Here is an 8,869-nt window from a genome sequence, read left to right on the forward strand (position 1 = left end):
TCACCATTCTAAAATTATTAAAAAAACTCAAGTTCATTCCGATACTACCATTAATTTAGCACTGTGATATTTTAGTTTAGATTCTCAGCTCAATTTAATTCATTCAGCATATTACAATATTAGAAACATTTGAATAAGATTTCTGCAACTTGACCATTAATCGAATCATCAGAACGCAAGATAAGATTTTAAATCTTTAACTTTTCCATTTGATCAAATGCAACTTAATTTTAATGCAATCTTGTTGTAAGACAAACCAATCAACAGGTCCAAAATCAAAGCACATTATGTTGACTGGTATAAACAATGATATACAGCCCTCCCACACCTCCCTGCAGGGAGGCTGTATATCATTGGTATAAACAATACAATATATATCTTCACCTATCTTTTGTGTGTGTAACCATTAGACATGAATAATATCATTGGCTTTGAGTGCGAAGCCTGTCATTGTAACTCTTATATCTAGCCGCTTAAGATAGCTGACAAATCCACTTTTACCCTCTTGAACTAGCTAAGGCGCGGCCTCTAGGGTATAAATACTTCTGTATGTATAGTTATGTTTATTCTTGTGCACAGTACAAAACAAACTACAACCTTCTTTGAATCTTTCTACAAACATCAACTAGCTAGTTAGCATCAACTAACTAACACGCACCAGCATTCAGAATGCTCCAGCAAACATCAGCCTCAACAAGTGACTAAGTTGACAATCCTATAGATTTAATCAGTTTGGCTTGTTCTCTCTAAGGGGCTAAGTTGCCACCTTGCACCAGCAGGACAGTTCTGTCTCCCTGACCCTTTCTACCTGTCAGGACTCAGAAAATGTGGTATTTTTCCTTTAAAGCCAGCAGAAAGTTTAAAGTTGCAATCTTTGGGAACAAAGAGTCAGGGACCGGGCAACCTCCCTTATCCTACTAACCAAAATCCACTTTATTTGTGGCAACAGTGGGATTGTAAACAAGAAGGTAAAAGCCCGGGGACACAATATGCCAAGAAGAAGGACAATAATGCATACAACCAATGAACTAAAACAATTGAGTGAAAAAATTAAAGAGAGGGAGTGGCAAGCCAAGTCACCTAAGCTTCACACCTCAATGACGGGATATGAAACTGACCTCAGCCTAATAGAGAAGCTATTCTCCCAACTGACATAATGAAAAAGCAAATTCAAGCCTCCCCAATTCATTTGGAGCCACTGATGAGTAGCTCCAAATGAATTCATATCACAATGCAATGACATGGCAAAAAGTTAACTATTGGAATGACAAAGAAGCTACTCTTTACCTCAGAACCTGCCAAGATGAGCTGGCAATAAAATCTGGAAGAGAGCAAACACCAACAGAGATTGACGCCAACTTACTGGGACAGTACGTCATGACAGCTTATCGGGCTAAAGATCGTTCAGACTAAATCAGGTGGATCTCAAGCAAAATTTGCATGACTATGAAGCTAAGATCAGTAGATGAGTCGACATTGCATACCCCTACATAAATAAAACTTTCAGCACTCAGACAGCGATGAAGAAGTTCTAGAAAGGACTAAACTACACCAGGCTACAGCAATACTTACTCACCACGACTCACCACACAATAACAAAGGCAGTACAAATAACAGATGAATGTTTGCAGTTGGAAACCTAAACTGGTGTGTAGCCCAATAGTAGACCCAGACCCACAAATTGAACAAGTGCAAATGACTTCACCAAACAAACTAAAGTTGATCTTGACAATCTTGGAAGCCCTAATTGCCAACCAAGCTAATTTGGTAACACAAGCTACCAGACCTGTCAAGAAGACTACTCACATGGCTGTACCATACTTCTACTGTAGAGAAACTGGCTATTGGAAAAAGGGCTGCCGAAAATAAAGGGCAGAGCAAGCACGGACCAGAGAGCATCGTCGAGAAACTCCACATGGCAAACCAGTAATTGGTTTTACTCCGCCTGGACTAGAGAGGACCATTCGAACCAGACTTCCCAAACGTAAGGATCAACACACCTGTGAAGAGGAGACACTTATACTGAAATCAGAAGCTAAGAGTTTAGCCCATGGGAGTTGTCTATCTATGCCTGGCCTGGCAAGATCAAGATTAAAATATCTGTCCACTATCTACTCGATACCAGAGCCAGTGACAACATCTTATCGAAGAATGCATTTAACCGCCTACTCTTTAGAACAAAAGACAGACTTGATGCAAAAAGAATCACAGCCTCAGTTGCAAATGGCAGCAACCTCCTGCTATGCAAAACAATTTCACTACAATGCAGAATACGCTGTGTACCAGCAAAAGTTTCTTTTCGAGTTGCAAACATAGCTAAAGATGTCATACTCGATATGAAGTTTTTCAAGGACTTTCTATGCCAGCTACTAATGAACAAAAACATGCTCAGAATAGGAGAATGCCTCCTCACATGTGCAAACAAGCGCAGGAACCAGTTTGGTCAGGGGTAGAACTGACAGGGCTCACAAGTATCCTAGCCAACTCTGAATGTAAGCTTCAGTGATGTCTCATCACTGAAACAGCTACACCAATTGGACCCATGGAACAATCAGCGAGGAAGACCTCAGATTGAGTATTGCTTCCATACTGGTAAAGATCTCAAGAAAGGTGTATCAACCAACACTCGGCTCCCATCGACATTCAACCAAGCACAGGCGTCGGACTGTTCACAAGTTTAGAAGAGAAACAGATCATCACCAACTCTCCCCCAAACACCCACCTTACCATGGCAATTCATCAAGTCTAACACTCCATTAGCAGTGAGCCATAAGTCCTCAAACACGTTCAACCCCCGCTAGAACAAGCATGTAAAAACTGCACAAATGTGAAACAACTCGATAAAATTACACAGCTGATTACCAAGTCCACAACTGTGTTTAGCACAAGAGAGAATGTTTTGAGTTGACTGAGCTAGTCCCACACAAAATTAGCACTCCGCCTGTGAAATAAGCACCTCGGTGGCTAAGAACAGAAAAAAACCAAAAGATAGAATGGCAAGTACATGGATTTGTGCGACGCGGCCTGGTAAAGCCACCCGACAGTGTCTTGAGCTCCCTGGTAGTACTTATTAAAAAGAAAGACAACTCCTGGAGACTGTTTGTCTATTACAGGAAGCTCAATGTAGTTACCAGGAAAGATGCATAGTCACTCTCATGTATGGATGACAACCTAAATGCACTGTCAGGCAGCGTCTACTTCTCAACATTAAATCTTGTATCCTGGTACTGACAACTCAAGATAAGCAAAAATGCCAACAACAAAGCGGCTTTTGTAAAATAAGCAGAGTTTGGTAACCAAAACGCTTGCCATTTGGGCTCACATCAGCACCGGCTATGTTTGAGCAAAAAATACATAAATTTCTACACGGTCATACGTAGTATTCACTACTACTCTACCTTGATGACATTGTAGTCTTTGCGAAGAATTTTGATGCGCATCTGGATAGATTGATGTTTGTGTTGGAAAAGTTCAAGTAAACCAACTTGAAACTCAAACATGGCAAATATGAGTTGCTGCAAGCAAAAAATTTCAAGTACCTGGGTCAGGTAGCCAGCCACCAAAAGGTCAAGACAGACTCAGATAAAATTTAGACTGTTAGAGAGTGAACAACTCTCACCTGCCTGACATAATTTTGCACATTTCTTTGATATGTGATTTGTTATCCCTGTTTTTGTTTTGATTATGTCATGGTAGTCAAGCCGCTAAAGTGTTTGACCGCTAAAAAAGCTAAGCTAGAGTAGAGTAAAACGGGAGAGGACTCCTTTCAAAAACTGAAAGCATTTCTACTCGAAACATCAATATTAGCTTGACTAGATCTCCCTAAGCAATATATACTGAATACAGATGCTAGCATAGATAGTGTTGGAGCCATACTCTTGCAAGTTCAACATGGAGAAAAGAGACTGATTGCCTATTACTCTAAGTATCTCTCTTGTAGTACGAGAAACTACTGCACTACAAGGAGAGAACTCCTCGAACTAGTACTTGCGGCGAAGCATTTCAAACCAAATTTGTACGAGCAACATTTCATCTTGCGCACCGACCATGCTTCACTACAGGGGTTATACAGGAAAAAAAAGCCAGCTCACAAGTGCCTTGGTAATTGGAAATACTGTCAGAGTTTGTCAGACAGCCCCAACACCGAGCTGACAATAAACATGGCAATGCTGATGCGCTCAGCAAAAATTGTACAGAATGCAAACGATGTAAACGTATTGAGGGCAAAGATGAGAGCCTACTAGAATCTAAGTACAAGAATAAAGATGCAAAATCACACTCCATACCAAAAGTGTGAATCCCGACACAGAAAAAGCTATTACTAGTCAAATAAGATGACTGACCCAAAGAGCAAAGAAATCCTAGCCTTGCAACAGTACAGCTTATATCATCGCGGCCCTAAAGTCAGGTCCAAGAATCAACAGAAAGACAATCAACCAAAAAGATCAAGAACTTAAAGAGTTAACAAAACAACTGTATTTATGCCAAATAGAGGAAGGAATCTTAAAAATCAGGATGACCCATAACAAGCCAGCAGACTGGGTGATCATCTGCTCCATGGGCTTGAAGGCTATTGTCGTTTAAACAGCACACACTCAACACAGTGCTAGAATAAGCAAAACATAAAAACATTTACAGCTCGCATGGTACTGGCCAGGGATGTCAGATGACATCTGTAGAATAGTTAAGGCAAGCGAGCTCTGTCACAAACTAAGAACAGTAGACACCCCAAATCAGGGCTAACACAGATTAGTTGCTAGCAGACCCTGACAAGTTGGGTCCATTGGCCTTGTGGGACTCTTTGAACCCGGAGAGGAAATAAAATGATTCTGGTTATATTGAATCATATCACTAGATGGCGAGATGCCAACGCCATCTCAGACAAGACCGTCGAGACAGTGGCCGATACTAGGTCAAAGGATTTTTGCTCATTTCAGACTACTTGAGAGAATTCACAAAGATATGGAGAGTCAATTTGAGTCAAACCTCATACATGTATGAGCTGTCTAGCACTTGGGGGAGGGGTCAGCAAAATTCACACTGCTAGCTATCACCCACAAAGCAATGGGATGATGGAGCGTGGCAGTTGCAATCTAGAAGATGCTCTCAGGTCGATGTTGCTTTCAAGAGATGAAACTGATTAGGATTCAGTACTACCCTAGATCATGCGATCATTATGTGCAACACCACATTCGCTCACTAAAGAAACTGAAATTTTATGATGTTTGGGGGAGAACTGCTCTATCTGACACTGTCATTGCTAGACCAAGTCAACCAAAGCAGTCAAGGAGCAATTACGCAGCAGAACAATCAGATAGAATGGCTGATAGTCATATATTTGTTTATGGTCAACAACGAGACATCAGAAAAGCTGACCCTGAACCAGAACTATAATTTGTAAAAGGGAATCAAGTGTGGATGTTAGCCAAGAGTTTCAGAAAAGAAAGCAGTACCAAATTACAACCAAAGCATTATGACCCAAATGCAATACTTGAACAATTCGATTATGGTACTTTAAACAAAATGACATGGTCGCCATTGTGAATGAGGAAAAACTAAAATTATACCACCCAGCAACTGTTGACTGAAGATCTGCCCGTAGTTGCGAAGAACCCAGTTGCTCGCCTCCAAGAGCAGGACAAAGAGTTGAGAAAAAGAAAGTTGTTTGTCAAGAAAGGTGGAGTAACAACTGTTTCCATGGAATATTGCAGCCCCGAAGTTACTACCCCCAACACTAGAGTCATCCATCATAAAACCAATGAGAACTAGTGAGAATTTAGATAGGCCAGTACTGAAAGAAGTACAGGAGAATGACACACCTCAACTAATTCTAAATAATGAATCAGAAGAGGTAGAGAGGTTGATTACCTCAAGAAGGTAATCAACCAATAGCAGACATCAAAACAATTTGTGCGCACAAGGAGGTCCCCGATTGGCTTCCAGATGTTGAACTAAACAAGCTAGAGTCAAGGTTTAAAAAAAAAATCATATTCACCAGGCTCATCTCTCTCTCTCTCTCTCTCTCCCTCTCTCTCTCTCTCTCTCTCTCTCTCTCTCTCTCTCTCTCTCTCTCTCTCTCTCTCACAACTGTGCAGACAACAACATTCAAATTCACCAGCTCTACAACATAGAAAATAAACAGACAAACAAGTTGAAGTTTGAAAGAATAAAAAAGATGGCGAGCCAGTTGACCAGAGAGATGGACCTCCTTGTTCTAATAAAAAGAAACGCTGAACAAATTGGGACATTCAAGCTCTTCCAAAGCCTCAATTGTTTAAAATAATTGGATTAGTACTTCAATCCTAGGGGAGGAGAGTTATGTGTACTGGTATAAATAGTACAATATATATCCTCATTTATCCTTTGTGTGTGTACTCATTAGATATGTATAATTTATATCCTCATGTGTTGATGGCGGGTCTGTTTGCTACTAACTACATATCATTGTAACTCTTATATCTAGCCACTTAAGATAGCTGACAAATCCACTTTTACCCTCTTGAACTTGGTAAGGCCCAAACTCTAGGGTATAAATACTTCCGTATGTATAGTTATACTTATTCTTGTGCACATTAGAAGACAAACTAAAACTTTCTCTGGAACTTTCTACAGGCATTAACTAGCTAGCAATCCTTTGCATTGCACTAGTGTCACAGTCAACCTGCAAACATCATCCTCAATATGTGACTAAGTTGGCAATCTTCTAGATTGCACCTATTTGGCTTATTCTCTCCAAGGGCTGGGTTGCCGCTTTGCACCAGCAGGACAGCTGTATCTCTTTTGCTATTTTGGCTACTTTCACTTGTAAAGACTCAGAGGAAGTGGTATTTTTCCTTTTAAAACCAGCAGCAAGTTTGGAGTTGCGATTCCTGCGAACAGGGGTTCAGAGATTGAGCAACCTCCCTTGGCCTAATAACCAGAATCTACTTACACAGGCAATGCAGTGCTATACTGTTGCACTACAACATATAACTGGTACTGATATGTCTGAATGGTTTTCTTAAAATATTGGAACAGCACCTAAACATAAGTGGAAACAACGTGTTAGAGAGAGATTATTGTAGAAAAATTGACTTAATTTTTAGGTGTTTAAAAACGCATAAAGATACTATGAGAGTTTTGCAGAAAACCTCATTTTGGCCTGATTTAAATCTAAACTGAAATTGAGTTTTTTTGGCTTTATAGCTGCATGATGATACACACAAGAGATGGTGCCGCATAAATCATTAAACATGTCCAGCAGAGCTGTGTTTAGATGAGTGCAAATGTGAGTCTCTTTGGTACTGATTTGAATCAGTTTTTATTTCATCTAATGTAGGTCAATGCAATAGCAATTTATAATACAATTTGAAAAGAAAAAAAAATGATTTGGATGGGATAAACAAAATAAATTGTTAGCAGACATTTTCCAACTAAACTGTTGGATGATCATTTATCTGTCATAGAACACAAATAAATTTTGTCCAACTAGCTCAGCTCAGGGAAATTAATTAACTGCTTCTGTCAAGTTAGTCCTTTTAAAACTCATTGTTCATGAACTCTATTTAACTGGGTTGAACTGCATTGAGTAAATAATTAGGAAGATAAAACTAAATTGAATTGCAAATTGAATTGATTTAAACAGCATCTGGTAACGTGACACATAAACTAAACAAGCGATTGATAAGCTTAATAGTCTCGCAAATGCGTAAGTATATTAACAATTTATTAAAATACAAATCTTAGCTATGTCCATACTCTTTTTAACTAACATTTCATACTTTGCAGTGGCAGATTACATGTCCCATTTATACAGTATTTTTAAAAGTAAGTTTTCTGTTTAGAATATATATCAGTTCCAGCTAGACCTTTAAATTGATGACTCAGCATAATTAAAATGCTTATTTTATACTATCTTGCTAATGATCTTCAATTAAATGTCTAAATCTCTGTAAGTGTTTTAAAGAGAGATAACGATGGTTGATCTTATTGTTTTTTAGTTTGTTAGTCATATACCCATACCCAGACTAGTTAGTCATATACACATATCCAGCCTAGTTAGTCATATACACATACCCAGACTAGTTAGTCATATACACATACCCAGACTAGTTAGTCATATACCCATATCTAAGCTAGTTAGTCATATACACATACCCAGACTAGTTAGTCATATACACATACCCAGACTAGTTAGTCATTTACACATACCCAGACTAGTTAGTCATATACATATACCCAGACGAGTTAGTCATACACACATACCCAGGCTAGTTAGTCATATACACATAGCCTACCTAGATTTATTAGTCATATACACATACCCAGATTTATTAGGCATATACATATGCCCAGACTAGATAGTCATATACACAAATCCATATTTGTTAGTCATATACACCAGGCATCCAGCTAGTTTATATACAAATCTCAATGTTTGTCCATCTGCCTGTATATGTCTGTCTGTCCATCTTTCCATCTGTCTGTCCAGTTATATAGCACTAAAGTTTTAAGAATGAAAAATTCGCTATTAATTGGATTTGAACTCACAACCTCCAGTTCTGAGGACAACCATTTATCTAATACACTACACTGTTCAACTGGCTACATCATAGAATAAATTGGGCCCATACTAAAAAAACACATGCCAGTCTTTCATGGCTAAATACTGCAGCTATGGTTATGCCTCAAGCCATACCAAAGTATGTAAAACCATACCAGAAGAAAAATGCTTAAACTCATATAGCCAACAAGACTATTGCTATCAGTATAGATCTGTAGTAGGCACTGTAACCGGTACGGTATGAATTTCACAGAAATAAACACGGTAAACAGAAATAAACACAGTAGGCCTACACATAAATAAACACGGTAAACAGAAATAAACACA

This window comes from Watersipora subatra, chromosome 1, assembly GCF_963576615.1.
Source record: "Watersipora subatra chromosome 1, tzWatSuba1.1, whole genome shotgun sequence".
Lineage (NCBI taxonomy): Eukaryota > Metazoa > Bryozoa > Gymnolaemata > Cheilostomatida > Watersiporidae > Watersipora > Watersipora subatra.